This window comes from Salmo salar, chromosome ssa15 (genome assembly GCF_905237065.1).
Source record: "Salmo salar chromosome ssa15, Ssal_v3.1, whole genome shotgun sequence".
Classification (NCBI taxonomy): Eukaryota; Metazoa; Chordata; class Actinopteri; order Salmoniformes; family Salmonidae; genus Salmo; species Salmo salar.
The window spans coordinates 63,158,866-63,177,817 of record NC_059456.1 but is presented as its reverse complement, the minus strand read 5'-3'; positions in this window follow the sequence as shown (position 1 = coordinate 63,177,817).

Here is an 18,952-nt window from a genome sequence, read left to right as displayed (position 1 = left end):
TGGAACCACCAAGACTCTTCCTAGAGCTGGCCAAACTGAGTAATCAGGGGAGAAGGGCCTTAGTCAGGTAGGTGACCAAGAACCCGATGGTCACTCTGATAGAGCTCTAGAGTTCCTCTGTGGAGATGGGAGAACCTTCCAGAAGGACAACCATCTCTGCAGCACTCCACCAATCAGGCCTTTAAGGTAGAGTGGCCAGACGGAAGCCACTCATCTGTAAAAGTCACATGACAGCCCACTTGGAGTTTGCCGAAAGGCACCTAAAGGACTCTGACTATGAGAAACAAGATTCTCTGGTCTGATGAAATCAAGATTGAACTCTTTGGCCTGAATGCCAAGCGTCACGTCTGGAGGAAACCTGGCACCATCCCTACGGTGAAGCATGGTGGTGACAGAATCATGCTGTGGGGATGTTTTTCAGATGCAGGGACTGGGAGACGAGTCAGTATCGAGGCAAAGATGAACGGAGCAAAGTACAAAGAGATCCTTGATGAAAACCTGCTCCAGAGCGCTAGGACCTCAGACTGGGGGTGAAGGTTCACCTTCCAACAGGACAACGGCCCTACGCACACAGCCAAGACACCGCAGGAGAGGCTTTGGGACAAGTCTCTGAATGTCCTTGAGTTGCCCAGCCAGAGCCAGGACTTGAACCTGATCTAACATCTCTGGAGAGACCTGAAAATAGCTGTGTAGCATTGCTCCCTATCCAACCTAACAGAGCTTGAGAGGATCTGCAGAGAAGAAACACCCTAAATACAGGTGTGCTAAGCTTTTAGTGTCAATCCCAAGAAGACTCGAGGCTGTAATCGCTGGCAAAGGTGCTTAAACAAACTACTGAGTAAAGGGTCTGAATACTTATGTAAATGTGATATTTCAGTTATTTATTAGGAAACATTTAGAAAAAACCTTTTGCTTTGTCATTGTGGGGTGTTGTGTATAGATTGATGAAGGGAATAAACTATTTAATCAATTTTAGAATAATCCTGTTAAATAACAAAATATGGAAAGAGTCAAGAGGTCTGAATAATTTCCGAATGCACTGTAGCTTTCATTGGAAAGGTTATCAACACGACTTGGATTGACGAATGCAGAAATGGCAGGTTGAAGATTATTGTGGATACGACAAACAGAGTTATTAGGGGTAACAGATGTTACTATCGACATGATTTTTGAAATGCTGAATAATCCTAAAGATGGATTGTCTCAGCATGATAGAGGGAAGAGATTTGATGGGTTTCGAGATTTTGGGGAGGATTTGGTAAAAGTTAGTAGGGATTTTTTTTTTCTCTTTTTCTTAGCAGTACAAAATTAGGCAAACTAAAATTGATCACACACTCCAGCACAGTAGTACCTTACACGTTTGGTTGCGGACCGCAATTATACCATAGAAGAAGAGCAAGGGTCTTCTTCAGGAATTGCAGTCGCACTTAAACCCTAAATCTAACCTTAAATATTTAAATTAAATATCGGTTTGCAGGTGTGTCCCCATATAGCCAAAATGTTCTTTTCTTTTAGCGTATAAACCTGGGTCAATCATAGAGAATAATTTATATATATAAATTATTCTCTATGCTTTCTTCAATATATACTACGTTCGAAATTTTGTGGTCACTTAGAAATGTCCTTGTTTTTGAAAGAAAAGCAAATTTTTTTGTCCATTAAGATATCAATTTGATCAGAAATACAAGTATAGACATTGCTAATGTTGTAAATGACTATTGGAGCTGAAAACGGCAGATTTTTTATGGAATATCTACATAGGTGTACAGAGGCCCTTTATCAGCAATCATCACTGTGTTCCAATGGCACGTTGTGTTAGCTAATCCAAGTTTATCATTTTAAAAGGCTAATTGATCATTAAAAAACCCTTTTGCAATTATGTTAGCACAGCTGGAAACTGTTGTTCTGATTAAAGAAGCAATAAAACTGGCTAGACTAGTTAAGTATCTGGAGCATCAGCATTTGTGGGTTCGATTACAGTCTCAAAATGGCTAGAAACAAAGCACTTTCTTCTGAAACTCGTCAGTCTATTCTTGTTCTGAGAAATTAAGGCCATTCCATGCAAGAAATTGTCAAGAAACTGAAAATCTCGTACAATGCTGTGTACTACTCCCTTCACAGAACAGCGCAAACTGTCTCTAACCAGAATAGAAAGAGGAGTGGGAGGCCCCTGGTGCACAACTGAGCAAGAGGACAAGTACATTAGAGTGTCTAGTTTGAGAAACAGACGCCTCACAAGTCCTCAACTGGCATCTTCATAAAGTAGTACCCGCAAAACACCAGTCTTAACGTCAACAGTGAAGAGACAACTCCGGGATGCTGGCCTTCTAGGCAGCCTTCTATGCAGCATCAGCCTTTTACCAACCCATAGTCAACTTTTGAAAAAAAATGTTTGACCAGATACAATGCTATTTTACAGTAAACAAACTGACAACAATCTTTCAGCATGCTTATAGAGAATGACATTCAACAAGCATAACACTTAGACAAATGACTGATGATTGGCTGAGAGAAATTGGTGATAAAAATATTGTGGGTTTTGTTAGACTTCAGTGCGGCTTTTGACATTATCGATCATAGTCTGCTGCTGCCAAAACGTATATGTTATGGCTTTACATCCCCTGCTGTATTGTGGATAAAGAGTTACCTGTCTAACAGAACACAGAGGGTGTTCTTTAATGGTAGCCTCTCCAACATAATCCAGGTAGAATCAGAAACTCCCCAAGGCAGCTGTCTAGGCCCATTACTTTTTCAATCTTTACTAATTAATTGCCACTGGCTTTGAGGAAAGCCAGAGTGTCTATGAATGCGGATGGCTCAACACTATACATCTCAACTACTTCAGCGACTGAAATGACTGCAACACTCAACAAAGAGTTGCAGTTAGTTTCAGAGTGAGTGGCAAGGAATAGATTAGTCCTAAATATTTATACAACTAAAAGCATTGTATTTGGGTCAAATCATTCACTAAACCCTAAACCTCAATTCAATTCTTGTAATAAATAATGTGGAAATTGAGCAAGTTGAGGTGACTAAACTGCTTGGAGTTACCCTGGATTGTAAACTGTCATGGTTAAAACATGTTGATACAACAGTAGCTAAGATGGGGAGAAGTAAGTCCATGATAAGGCGCTGCTCTGCCTTCTTGACAGCACTTGACAGCACTGTCAACAAGGCAGGTCCTACAGGCCCTAGTTTTGTCGCACCTGGACTACTGTTCAGTCGTGTGGTCGGGTGCCAAAATTGCAATTGGTTCAGAACAGGGCAGCACTGCTGTCCCTTGGATGTACACAGAGAGATAATAATAATAATATGCATGTCACTCTCCTGGCTCAAAGTGGAGGAGAGATTGACTTCATCACTGCTTGTATTTATGAGAGGTATTGACATGGTGAATGCACCGAGCTGTCTGTTTGAACTACTGCCGCACAGCTCGGACACCTATGCATACCCCACAAGACATGCCACAAGAGGTCTCTTCACAGTCCCCAAGTCCAGAACAGACTATGGAAGGCGCACAGTACTAAATAGAGCCATGACTACATGGAACTCTATTCCACATCAAGTAACTCATGCAAGCAGTACAATTTGATTGAAAAAACACCTTATGAAACAGCGGGGACTTTGAAGCAACACAAACAGGCACAGACACATGCATACACACACACACACACGATAGCATACGCACTTGTCGTGTCTTTGGGGCACCATTAAACTGAAGACATGTTTATCAATTAACTCCCTGTAATTATTATCACGCGATTAAACTGTTTAATCGTTTAATTGTAATTAACTAGGAGATCGGGGCACCAAGGAAAATATTCAGATTACAAAGTTATAATTTTCCTAATATAACTTTCCTATATTATAACATTATATATTATATTATAGTATAGTATAGGCCGATTATCTTCTGGTTTAAATGGTGTATTTTACCTCACGTCCAGTCTCATTCCAAACATCGTAAATTGTTGTATCTGCACGAATCCAGCCTTTACTAAAGTCATCCATACATCAATTGTCTTAAAATCATTTATTTACTAAACTAAGTAATTCACAGAAAGCATACAAACAGTAATTATCGTCACAGTAATGTGCCCTAGTGGGCTAAACAGGCATGGCTGGTGTCTTGTTAACCTCTCTAGGGTATGTGGTATAGGTAACTTTCAGTAGAGGAATTGGGTGGTCAAACCTTGGCTCTCTCTTCTGAGGTAAGCTGGTCTGAAGAAATAACTTCTAGGTGGGGGTTTTATACGTGAACATAGAACAGGCTTGTCACATGACGCCTTGTCCTGTCCATGTCCCTGGGGGGGGGGCGTGCCGATGACTGAGTTAAGCTTGGTACAGAAATACAATTCTATCACATTAACATCAGTACATAGCATCTCAACATATTCCAAATAGCTTTATCCTTATTAATACATTTTATACAACCATTTAGATGCAAGTCCCATATCTGAGGCTATTATATAAACAGTATTATGGTAATATGGCTATATTGTCTCTTCTGAGCATCACAAAATTGTACCACGCGGACCAGTTCGTAGCTGGATTCTTCACCAATCTTTTATATCTTCTCCAGAACATAAATGTCGTTCGGTTCCCCAATTCTGTGAGTTGGAAGAATTTCCTGTGTCTCTCTATGAAACCCCTCTGTGTCTCAACTGGGCCATGTGGTAGGAGATTCTCCTCTAGAATTTTACCACCCCTTCACACAGGGCCTGGGTGGGGGGAGGTAGGTTGGGGGATGGTGCAAGGGGGAGGGGGTCAATTGTCCTCCCTGTACTCAAAGAGGGCAACGTCATGACACACTATACACACACGTACACATAGATTTTGTACTGCATATATCTAGTAGCGGCCTGAGGGCACACAGTCTGTGAATGTATTGTAATGTTTTTAAAATTGTATAAACTGCTTTCATTTTGTTGGACCCCAGGAAGAGTAGCTTCTGCCTTCGCAGCAGCTAATGGGGATCCATAATAAATACAAATACAAATATGTGTTATTTCATAGTTTTGATGTATTCACTATTATTCTACAATGTAGAAAATAGTGAAAATAAAGAAAAACCCTTGAATGAGTGGGTGTTCTAAAACTTTTGACCGTTAGTGTGTACATATATATTTCCTTAAACATCCTGTGTTGTGTGATTAGGGTTTTACCAGGTACTGCAGGAATGTCTGCCATTGGCATGCCTATTTCTTCAGATTTACTCTGGTCTCTCAGAACATCTATTAAGTATTTCTAAAGTATAAATACCTCTCACTTTAGATTTGGGACTGCAAAAATACTTTTCTAATGATTAGTAAATGTTTTGTAAATGTGGGAGTAATGATTAATAAATGGTGAACACACAAGTTTATAAATTCCTTAAGAAAAGTGTTACTGTGAATTAGGAACTAGCGTGAAACAACTCAGATCCTCTAATTGGTCACATATGACATATTTTTGGATTTATCTTGTTGTTAGGATATATGGTCCATTGTTATACTGTCAATTCTCCACTTCCACACTCCATTCCTAGGTGGAAGCAGCAACCAGGCCAGGTGCTGTTCTCTGCCAAACCTGATAAGAAAGTGATTGCTCTCATTGCTCTCTTAGTGACTGCAGGCTATAGTAGCCTCTCGGCCTTGAGGCTCGGCAGCGTTTGTTTGTGTATGCTTTTGTTTGGGCCTTTTGTATTTACCTTGTTGTACATATAATTATTTTGGTCACAAATATCGATAATATGGAGCTGTGACATACCAACACATCTACAGGTTGCTGATGTTCAGCCAGGTAAGATTTTGATACAGCATCCAAGTTGTTATTCAATTACCTGTCTCTTGCCATTCAGATGAAATGGAAAAAAATGATTTATTTTATTTAAACTTTGATTTACATCAGAGAGGTAAGATCGCACTGGATCAGCAGGCATTTTTTGCGAGCTTAGGATGAAGTTGCCCATGTTTCTCAGGTCAAATGTCAATCTTCTCCCATAAAGTAAAGGGTAAACTTATCCTAGATCTGTGCATAAGGGTAACTGCTACCCTAGCTCTCAAACTCTAGGTGGCTTCTCTCTACAGTTCTCAGCCATTATCTTTGCCCACGACTGCCTCATGTGAACTACAATCCTAGCCCCCTTTTTATCAATTGTTGCCTAAAATGACATACCCAAATCTAACTGCCTTTAGCTCAGGCCCGTAAAGCCCACCTCATTGGCTATCTAGGTAGCTTTGTTTGACCCCGATTGGTGCTTATTTGACAAAGTTAGAGTCGATCAAGTGAAGACCACTCGCATCATTGGCGTGCCATGAAGGCGTCGCTCTCTGAACAAATTTGGTGTCCTATAGGATATACTCCACCCCTAATGATATAGTGAAGTCTGGTTACGTTCTAGGATCTCTGAGGAATATATACAAATGTGATTTTACTGGTTGAAACAACGTTTAGGGTTAGATTTTCACAGATTCCTTTCTTTGCAAATTGAACGAGTGGAAATACAAAATCAATCTTGCATGCTATATGGACCTTTTTCAGGATATGAAAACGACACTTCATGTTATCTCTGGGACCCTTTGGATGATAAATCAGAGCAAGATTTCAGAATGTAAGTACACATTTCACCTTCAGAGGTGAATTTATCAAACCTATCGCGGTGAAAAAAGTGTTTTGTTGTTAGGAGCTCTCCTCAAACAACAGCATGACATTTTTTCGCAGTAATAGCTACTGTAAATTTGTCAGTGCAGTTATATTAACAAGAATTTAAGCTTTCAGCTGATATAAGACACTTATATGTACCGACATTTGTTGTTTCTCTAAAATCTACGATCGTGACACAAGGCGCTGCATGATTTACAACTGTCCCGTTGAAGGGACGCCAATCCTTACGAATTAACGTTTAGAAATGTCAATAATCATAGTTTGCGATACGGCTTTCGAAACATATGGCCCTTATCTTTAAACAGCGAGAAAGGCCATCTGGAGCACCGGTAGTTTTCCCGGTGGGCCGCTTGACAATGCAACACAAAATAGAAATAACCCCACCCCCCACTTAAATAAAAATAACCAAATGCTGTGTGTCTGACTGGCCAGGCGAGTGGGCTGCCGGCCCACTGCCACTGCGGTTGGGTATTACATCTGTCAGCCTCTCTCTCCCAACCAATTACTTTTGGTCCAGTCCATTCTAACTTTACCTGGGCCCTGCCCCTTTCCCATCTCTGTTAAGTGGTGACATTTGGATAAATAGTGGAGTGGAGAAAGATGGACAAACAAAAAGAGAAAAAAAGGTAAAAGTGGTGCTAAAAAGCGAAGAGAAAAGAGGTTGAAGTCCCTTGAGGCTGATGCAGCCAAATGTTTTAAAATAACAAATTATTCATTTGGCGCCGTTACCAGTCAATCATCTCAGCCTAGTGCACCTGAAAGCACTGGCAGCAGAGAGCAGAGAGAGCAGCCCATTGAGCCCAGCGATACCAGTTCAACTGTTAGTCAAGGTTTTGCAGCTGAAGCGGTAAGACAGAAGACAATAGGGATAAGATAAGCAATGTTTGGGTTTTGCTAGCTGGCTATTTAGTTATATCGGGTGCCTTTTGTTGAAACAAGTGCTCGTCAATGTCAATTTTCATGAACCGACCAATCACAGCCTGGATGGGGCCGGACATTATAAAAAGGTTGATGTGCTACAGCAAACTTTCGAAATGTTGAACTCATTGTTATGCATGAATGGTAATGATTATTGAGAAGTTAGTACTTAGCATTAACAAATTAGAGACTAACCACCAATGTAGACCATTTTTCTTGCAGATGGAATTAATGATGGAACAAAATCTACAAAAATGATAAATGTTGGTTGTGTATTTCTGAAACTGCTGTATTGTCCAATTGGAATTAATATTATACTACTGGTTTAAAGTATACTATTATATGAAATTATATGAATACTAACATTATATAATTAATATATTCATATTATACTAACATTATACTATTATATTACTATTATACTTTATATTTCATATTATAGTATTATACTAATATACTAATTTGTGCTAATTACTCATCCTGTAAGGACCGATGCCGGGGATGAGAAGCAGGTATGGGGAGTCAAACATTTAATCAGGAACAGACATAAAACAAGACAGGAACAGCATCAGCACACGGGTATACAAGGACATAAGACAGTCAATGCTGAAGCAGGGAACAGAGCGGGGAACCAGACAGATATAGGGGAGGTAACGACAGAGGTGATTGAGTCCAGGTGAGTCCAATAATCGCTGATGCACATGACAGGGTGAAGGCAGGTGTGCGTAATGATGGTGGCAGGAGTGCATAATGCTGGGGAGCGTGGCGGGGGAGTGGGAGCAGGCGTGACACATCCAGGTTAAGGATAGAGCATCTGCAGTGGACAGATGTAGATTGAGCCAGAGCCAGGATGCCACTGCCACCCCAATTTTTGATTATTTTAAGAGGCCGATATGTTTTTTAGTTTCCACCCCCAACAAAAGTGTGAAAAGTCTGTGGTGCAGAAGGTTTTCTTTTGTAAAGATGGGACCAACAGGAAGTGCCTGTCTGTCACGCCCTGACCTGAGAGAGCCGTTTTTCTCTGTTTAGTTAGGTCGGGGTGTGATATGGGGTGAGCATTCTATGTATTTTATTTCTATGTTTTGGCCAGGTATGGTTTCCAATCAGAGGCAGCTGTCTATCGTTGTCTGGTTGAGAACCATACTTAGGCAGCCTTTTCCCACCCACCACCAAAGGACCAAGCAGCGTGGGCAGGATGAATGGACCTGGGAGGAAATCCTAGACGGGAAGGGACCCTGGAGGCAGGCTGGGGAGTATCGCCATCCGCAAGAGGAGATAGAGGCAGCGAAAGCGGAACGGCGATACTATGAGGAACAAGCACGGCAACAACGGAAGCCCGAGAGGCATCCCCCCCAAAACATTTTGGGGGGGGGCACACGGGGAGATTGGCGAAGTCGGGGTTGAGATCTGAGCCAACTCCCCGTGCCAGCTCAGCGTTCCTGGTCTCCAGGTTATCCTGTGGCCAGCTCTACGCACGGTACCCCCTGTTCAACAGCACAAACCAGTCCGTCCTGTGCCAGCGCTCCGCCCTTGCTGGGCTAAAATAAACATCCAGCCAGGACCGGGTGTGCCAGCCCTAAGCTCCAGACCTCCAGTGCACCTCCACGGCCCAGTATACCCTGTGCCTGCTCTGCGCACCCAGTCTCCTGTGCATCTCCCCAGTCCGGTGAGACCGGTTCCAGCTCCACGTAGGAAGCCTCCAGTGATTATCTATGGCACGAAGCCTCCAGTGATGATCCATGGCCTGGAGCCTGTAGGGATGATCCATGGCACGAAGCCTCCAGTGATAATCCATGGCCCGGAGCCTGTAGGGATAATCCATGGCAAGAAGCCTGTAGGGATGATCCATGGCCCGGAGCCTGTAGAGATGATCCATGGCACGAAGCCTCCAGTGATAATCCATGGCCTGGAGCCTCCAGTGATGATCCATGGCCCGGAGCCTCCAGTGATGATCCATGGCACAAAGCCTCCAGTGATGATCCATGGCGCGGAACCTGTAGTGAAGATCCATGGCATGGAGCCTGCAGCGACTGTTTAGTTAGGTCGGGGTGTGATATGGGGTGGGCATTCTATGTATTTATATTTCTATGTTTTGGCCAGGTATGGTTTCCAATCAGAGGCAGCTGTCTATCGTTGTCTCTGATTGGGAACCATACTTAGGCAGCCTTGTCCCACCTGTGTTTTGTGGGTAGTTGTTTTCTGTTTTGTATTTCGTTACCTGACGGAACTGTTTGGCTTTTAGTTTTGTTTCTTTGTTCTAGTGGTTCATTGTTTAAGAAATAATAATGAACACTTACCACGCTGCGCTTTGGTCCTCTCTCTACGACAGCCATAACACTGTCATACAGTGAAGAGAACCATGCTTTATTCTGCTTCATTTGTTTGGCATTTGCAAAGCCCACAGAGAAAAACCCTTTCATGAATGGAATGGCAGACTGGAAGCATATCCATCAGAGAGTGGAAGAGCATGAGAAGCGCATTATGCATAGAGGTTATGCTGATGCCTACTTTCTAAGGTCCTCCAAAGGTAACATTGAGGCTTGTTCATCATAATGCTAGAGCGCATTATAGATGTTGTTAAAGTCATAGGCAAGAGGGGTCTGAGCTACAGAGGCATGCAGTCTGAAGTAGTTTATATGCTAGACGACAACTTGGCAACTTTTTAGAGATCATCATTCTGCTGGGAAAGTACAACCTGTGTATAAAAGAGCATCTCACTGCCTGCATAGAGAAAAGCAAAAAACTGTGTCAAGAGGGGGCAGAGTCTCTCTAATCACTCTAGTACCATCGATAACGTCATTACCACCATCCAACACACAATGCAGGCCACCATAGCAAGTGAAATCTAGGAAGATGGTATGTTTTCAATCCATATTGACATGACACAGGACATTACAACACAAGATCAATGCTCTGTCATAGTCAAATATGTGACAAACGTCATCCATGAGAGGCTTGTGGCTGTGGTGAAATGTGAGGCATCCACTAGACAATACCTTGTCCAGGTACTGAGTGAAGTACTGGAAAACATGAAGCTTGACATCAGCAAGTGCCATGGCAATTCCACTGATGGAGCCTCCAGTATGCAAGGCCAGTATAAAGGCTTCTCTGCCCTGCTCTCTGCAAAGTCAACCAATCAAGTGCATGTGTGGTGCTATGCACACATTTTGAACCTTGTTTTGGCAGACCTGACAAAGAGTGTCTTGGCAAGTGGGTCACTTTTTTCTCTCATTAACAACATAGCTGTGTTCTTCCGTGAATCCTACCAGAGGGTGAACATTTGGGAGAAGGAGAGCAAGGACCCAAGACATAGACCTCTTGCTCCAATTGGAGAGACACCCTGGTGGGCTAAATACAGGGCCTTAAAGAAGGTCTTTGGAGCTTTTGGAAATGCAGATGAGGGTCTGTATGTTGATGTCCTTCTCACTCTTTCAACCATACAAGATCAGAAAAACATCAACATTACTGCACAGGTCAAGGCACAAGGATACATTGAGGGGTTGCTGAAGTATGAAACAATACCTACAGCTCAGATATTCCTCTGAATATTTCAGGTCACCTCACCAGTCTCAAAATATCTTCAAGCAAGTGGAATGGACATTCTTTCTGCGCATCTTATGGTTGTGTCTACAGAGGAGCAGCTGAAAGGAATGGCAAGAGATTTAGAAAAGGTCAAGGCAGCTGCAGACACATTTGTTCAGTGGGCCAACAGGAAGTTGCAGGAATGGGATGAGGAAACGGAGCTGGAGTTAGAGACCACTCTGCCAACAAAAAGGGTGGATACAGGATTGGTGTCCATAATCAAATTCTGGATACAGTTATAGATAGCATCCATCTGCAATTTCTGAGTAATGGCACTTTGTATGCCGACATGGCTCTTCTGGACCCTAAAAACCTTAGTCAGCTAACATCCAGTGCCAGTGGCCTTCCACGGAGCCCTTCAAGAACTAAGCAAATGTTTGATCAAATTTGACAGCAGAGCAACGGTGGCCAATTTACAGTGAGCTCATGAGTCTGGCAGAATAGTGGACTAGGTTAAAACAATTGGGATTTGAAGAATACACAACCAGGACTATGGAAGATCATGGACTCATGGAGATGGTGAACAAGAGCTGTTCATCTTGCAAGGACTGTCCAGTGTGTTGCTACCGTATTCTTAGTCAGTACAACCTATTGGCCGACGCATACCACATCCTGGGCCTTGCTTACAAGTTCCTACTTACACTGTCAGTAACCCAGGTAGCGAGCGAAGCTTCTCTACTCTGAAATTCATCAAGAGTAGGCTCAGGAGCAATCTATCTGAACAGCACCTGGAGGCTTTTATGCTCATGGCTACTGAGCGAGATGTTTTAATGGCCCTGGACAGTGACCTGGTTATAGATGGCATTGCTGAGAGAAGGTAGCTGCTGCAGATATTGCTAATTTAAGGTAGGAAATATGTAGGAAATATGTTTATTTTAATTTTATGACTTGCCTACTCACCAACAAATTTCTGCCTGTTTTATTTATTTTACTGGTCAGATGGTTCCAGAGATTCTTGCCACCTTGCTTCCAGTGCCATTGTGCCAATATGTGCTCCTTTTTGCCAGCCTCCTCCAAAGAGCAACTCCTTCCCGTTGTTCTATTTTACATCTATTTTACTAAAGTTATCGTTCTAAATATTGTTCAGTAATCGTGTTTACATAAAGTGTGGCGTGTGTTGTGTGGGTGGTGGAGAATCGCTGGGAGAGTTTTGGTGGGCCGGTCTGAGTCAAAAAGTCAATGGCCATTTTTCCTTCCCAGTCCGTCCCCTTATTTTATACTAATACAATTGCTCAGAGAAAGAGATTTTATTTAACAATACTTTTTTATCTAAAAAAGGTAGGGGTCAACATTATTGACATCCCTAAAGATTCTTATAAATAAAGTAGTCAAAAGTTGAGTATTTGGTCCCATATTCCTAGCATGCAATGACTACATCAAGCTTGTGACTCATTCGCAGTTCATTAATGGTTAGTGGTAAATTGTGTCATTTCGAAGTTACTTTTATTGTAAATGGCAATAGAATATGTTTCTAACATTTTTTACATTAATGTGGATGCTACCATGATTACTGATAATCCTGATTGAATAGTGAATAATGATGAGTGAGAAAGTTACAGAGGGTCAAAAATCACATGGCCAAGACATGTCAACCTCTCACCATTACCAATAACAGGGGAGGTTAGCATGTCTTGGGGGTATGATCTAACCTCTCACCATTACTAATAACAGGGGAGGTTAGCATGTCTTGGGGGTATGGTCTCTAACCTCTCACCATTACCAGTAACAGGGAGGTTAGGATGTCTTGGAGGTATAATCTAACCTCTCACCATTACCAATAACAGGGGAGGTTAGCATGTCTTGGGGGTATGGTCTAACCTCTCACCTTTACCAATAACAGGGGAGGTTAGCATGTCTTGGGGGTATGGTGTCTAACCTCTCACCATTATCAATAACAGGGGAGGTTAGCATGTCTTGGGGGTATGATCTCTAACCTCTCACCATTACCAATAACAGGGGAGGTTGGCATGTCTTGGCGGTATAATCTAACCTCTCACCATTACCAATAACAGGGGAGACTAACATGTCTTGGGGGTATAATCTAACCTCTCACCATTACCAATAACAGGGGAGGTTAGCATGTCTTGGGGGTATGGTCTCTAACCTCTCACCATTACCAATAACAGTGGAGGTTAGCATGTCTTGGGGGTATTATCTCTAACCTCTCACCATTACCAATAACAGGGGAGGTTAGCATGTCTTGGGGGTATGGTGTCTAACCTCTCACCATTACCAATAACAGGGGAGGTTAGCATGTCTTGGGGGTATGGTCTCTAACCTCTCACCATTACCAATAACAGTGGAGGTTAGCATGTCTTGGGGTATGGTAGAAGGTGAATGTTTCATCCATTGGAGGATGTTCATCTTCCCATAGGTATTCATATAGGGATGGAAAATGGAGAGGGTTCAGAATACTGAGCAGTTGGTAATCAATTGGATTGAGGGTCAGTCTGCCTGGCAAATGGGCTTAGGTGCACTGACATGCAGACTTCAAAACTGTGAAAGCCAGTCATCAGATGCAGATTAAGATGAAAGAATAGAACAGGAAAATCTAGATGATGAATATGACTATTGAACTCAGAAGTTTCCACTACAATGTCACCAACAATACACTGAACAAAAATATTAATGCAACATGTAAAGTGTTGGTCCTATGTTTCATGAGCTAAAATAAAAGAGCCCAGAAATTTTCCATATGCACAAAAAGCTTATTTCTCTCAAATTCTGTACACAAATTTGTTTACATCCCTGTTAGTGAGCATTTCTCCTTTGCCAAGATAATCTATCCACCTGACAGGTGTGGGATATCAATAAGCACAACACAATGCCACAGATGTCTCAAGTTTTGAGGGAACATGCAATTGCCATGCTGACTGCAGGAATGTCCACCAGAGCTGTAGCCAGAGAATGTAATGTTAATTTCTCTATCATAAGCCGCCTCCAACGTTGTTTTGGAGAATTTGTCAGTAAGTCCAACCAGCTTGCTAATGTCAATGTTGTGAACAGAGTGCCCCATGGTGGCAGTGGAGGATATGGTACGGGTAGGCATAAACTATGGACCACAAACATAATTGCATTTTATCGATGGCAATTTGAATTCAGAGAGATACCGTGACCGGATCCTGAGGCCCATTGTCGTGCCATTCATCTGCCGCCATCACCTCATGTTTCAGTATGATAATGCTTGGCCCCATGTCGCAAGGATCTGTACACAATTCCTGGAAGCTGAAAATGTCCCAGTTCTTCCATGGCCTGCATATTCACCAGACATGTCACCCATTGAACATGTTTGGGATGCTCTGGATGAACGTGTACGCCAATATCCACCAACTTTGCACACCCATTGAAGAGGAGTGGGACAACATTCTACAGGCCACAATCAACAGCCAGATCAACTCTATGCGAAGGAGATGTGTCACGCTGCATGAGGCAAATGGTGGTCACACCAGATACTAACTACCTTTCTGATCCATGCCCCTCCTTTTTTAAAAGATATCTATGACCAACAGATGCATAGCTGTATTCCCAGTCATGTGAAATCCATAGATTAGGGCCTTATATGAACTGTAACTCAGTAAAATCGTATAAATTGTTGCATGTTGCGTTTGTTTTTGTTCAGTGTACATTTTCCAGAAATATACTCTTAAATGTATTGAACAGAAATTAACAAAAAATGTAACTATTTTAGCAAATATATTTTGTGATTTGAAACCACTGCCTAATTTGTCTCATTTTCATTTAATTTTCTTTGTTGACTTGGGAAAAGACTGGGTTGGGGAGTAACGGATTACAAAAAAAACAGTAACTGTAATCCGTTACTTTACCAGCAAAAAAATATTGCAATCAGATTACAGATACTTTTGAAAAACTAGATGATCACTTTGAGGATTACTTTTAAATTCAGAAAGGATGTTTGCGGGGAAAAAAATCTTTGACTTCTCTGTTTTCTCAATGACATTCAAATCATAATTGTAAAAAGGTGCAAATTTAAGTTTGTTCCACCTGAGCAAGTCTGACCACAAGTCAGAGACCACTATGATGACACACCCAATGTGTTTGATGGATCGCAGGAAAAGAGCAGGAGTAGACTTTTGTAGGCTACAGTCCAAGCTCTGTCTTCCAATGGTGCGACTGCTGTCGGCATCCAAAGATTATCCAACTTGAATAAACGCTTGGTGGTAAGGATGACAGCAGATGTGTAGTCTACGGCGATATGGATATCACTTATTATTGATATTGTACGAATATCTGAAGATAAATACACAGCGCCAGAGGACTAAAGGTCAAGAGGGAATTAATGATAAATGGAAATAGTTGTTTTTCTTTCATAGGGAATTAATGATTAATGGGTCAGAGACACAGGAGGAATTTCTGTCCGGGACTCATAGCTACATGTGGCAAGTTCTCATTGGTCCGAATTGTCTATACATTGAGCCAGAAACAGAATACTTGTTATTTGACCATTGGCACAGTTTTATTGCAAGGAATTCTAATTGGTCAACCACAGGCTAAGGTTGGGTTATAAATTACATCCTGTCACTTTGTTCTGTGGAGAATCATTGAGAACAGGGAAGAATGACCATCTACTTCCCAGCGTAACAACTAACATTTTTTATCTTTGAATAAACCTATTTTTCTCCCCCTGATTTGCTTTGAGGTCTGTGTTATTGAATAATAACATCAACTGCTGACAATATCTACATAGCACATTGATGTGAATCACACTTTTGCTCTCTCATTTAACTATTTGCGCCTTACCTATTGTGGTTTTTATGGATGGCTGTTCACAAATCTAAATGTGTATTTGAACCCAATAATGGTTGAATTTAAGAAGTTTAAGCTGCCTATCAATCATTGTTTTTTATACCAGTCGACAAAAAGTGAAAAATTCACTCTTGCAACAGCTGCGTTGTGCGGATCCCAGCCTATGGAATAAAAGGTGGGCTTTTAATGCTCAAGCAGGTAGCCTATTGGTTAGAGTGTTGGACTAGTAACCAAAAGGTTGCAAGATCAAATCCCTGAGCTGCCAAGGTAAAACAAATCTGTTGTTCTGCCCCTGAACAAGGCAGTTAATCCACTGTTCCTAGGCTGTCATTGAAAATAAGAACTTGTTCTTAACTGACTTGCCTAGTTAAATAAAGGCAATAAAAAATCATGCTGATAAAAAAATTAAAATAAATCCATAGTCCTAACGGACACAGGCTGAAACTCACACACTTTTGATAGACTTAAAGGGGCAATCTGTAGTTGCTACATCCATTTTTGGATTTATAAATTAAACATATTAATGTAAAGATATTGTTTAATCGTATTATTACATGTATTAGAAAGCAATGGGTTAGAAAAAGCCAACATAACCAACCCATAAAGAAAAATGTATGGCCAGCTATATAAACTTTAACATTGATTTGTAACATATATTTTGTCTTCTTCTAATGCCTCTTAAAGGGAAAGTAATCTGAAAGTATCAGATTACGTTACTGAGTTTGGGTAATCCAAAAGTTATGTTACCAATTACAATTTTAGACAGGTAACTAGTAACTGTAACGGATTACGTTTAGAAAGTAACCTACCCAACACTGGGGTTAACAGTTTAATTATGCGATTGTAAATAAAATAAAATGTTATTGGTCACATACACATGGTTAGCAGATGTTATTGCGAGTGTAGCGAAATGCTTGAGCTTCTAGTTCTGACAGTGCAGCAATATCTAACAAATAATATCCAACAATTCCACAACAAATACCTAATACACACAAATCTAAGTAAAGGAATGGAATAAGAATATATAAATATAAATATATGGATGAGCAATGACAGAGCGGCATAGGTTAAGATGCATAGATAGCATACAATATATACATGTGAGATGAGTAATGCAAGATATGTAAACATTATTATAGTGTCATTATTAAAGCGACTAGTGTTCCATTTATTAAAGTGGCCAATTTTTTCAATTCTGTACGTAGGCAGCAGCCTCTCCGTGCTAGTGATGGCTGTTTAACAGTCAGATGGCCTTGAGATAGAAGCTGTTTTTCAGTCTCTCGGTCCCAGCATTGATGCACCTGTACTGACCTCGCCTTCTGGATGGTAGCGGGGTGAACAGGCAGTGACTCGGGTGATTGTTGCCCTTCATGATCTTTTTGGCCTTCCTGTCACAGGCTAGGGATGCCGTCTGGGCTGGCAGCCTTGCGAGGGTTAACACGTTTAAATGTCTTACTCACGTCGGCCACAGAGAAGGAGAGCCCGCAGTCCTTGGTAGCGGTCTGCGTTGGTGGCACTGTATTATCCTCAAAGCGGGCAAAAAAGGTGTTTAGATTGTCTGGAAGCAAGACGTCGGTGTCCGTGACGTGGTTAGTTTTCCTTTTCTAGTTTGTGATTGTCTGTAGACCCTGCCACATACGTCTCGTGTCTGAGCCATTGAATTGCGACTACACTCTGTCTCTATACTGCATTTTGCTTGTTTGATTGCCTTGCGGAGGGAGTAACTACACTGTTTGTATTTGGCCATATTCCCAGTCACCTTTCCATATGTATTTGGCCATATTCCCAGTCACCTGGTTCGCACTTTCCGTTTTGCACGAATGCGGCTATCTATCCACGTGTGTCCAAAATCTCCTATACACTTCCTTATAAACTCACTCACTGAATCAGCGTATACGTCAATATTATTCTCTGAGGCTACCCAGAACATATCCCAGTCCACGTGATCAAAACAATCTTGAAGCTTGGATTACGATTGGTCAGACCAGTGTTGAGTAGTCCTTAGCACGGGTACTTCCTGTTTGAGTTTTTGCCTGTAGGAAGGGAGGAGCAAAATGGAGTCATGGTCAGATTTACCGAAAGGATGGCGGGGGAGGGCCTTTTATGCATTGCGGAAGTTAGAGTAACAGTGGTCCAGTGTTTTTCCAGCGTGAGTGCTACAGTCGATATGCTAACAGAATTTAGGTAGCCTTGTTCTCAAATTTGCTTTGATAAATCCCCAGCCACAATAAATGCAGCCTCAGGTTATGTGGTTTCCAGTTTGCATAAAGTCCAGTGAAGTTCCTTGAGGGTCGTCTTGGTATCAGCTTGAGTGGGGATATACATGGCTGTGACAATAACCAAAGAGAATTCTCTTGGGAGATAATACAGTCTGCATTTGATTGTGAGGAATTCTAGGTCAGCTGAACAAAAGGACTTGAGTTCCTGTATGTTGTTACAATTACACCATGAGTTGTTAATTATGAAACATACACACCCGCTCTTTCCGGAGAGATGTTTATACCTGTCGGTGCGACGCATTGAGAATCCAGGTGGCTGTACCGACACCGACAGCATATCCCGAGAGAGCCATGTTTCCATGAAACAGAGTATGTTTCAATTCCTGATGTCTCTCTGGAAGGCAACCCTTGCCCTGATTTTGTCGACCTTATTATCTAGGGACTGGAGTGAGTAATATACTCAGAAGCGGTGGGTGGTGTGCGCACCTCCGAAGTCTGACCAGAAGACCGCTCCGTCTCTCTCTTCTCCGGCGGCGTTGTTTTGGGTTGGCCTCTGGAATCAGTTGAAACGCCCTGGGTGGTGCAGACAAAGGATCCGCTTTGGGAAATTCGTATTCCTGGACGTATTGCTGGGAAGTTGACGTCGCTCTGATATCCAATAGTTCTTCCCGGCTGTATGTAATAACACTTAAGATTTTCTGAGATAACAATGTAAGAAATAATACATAAAAAACAAAATACTGCTAAATTTCCTAAGGACTAGAAGCGAGGCAGCCCTCTCTGTTGGACCCATCTTTAATCTATACATGTTTTTGAAACACTGA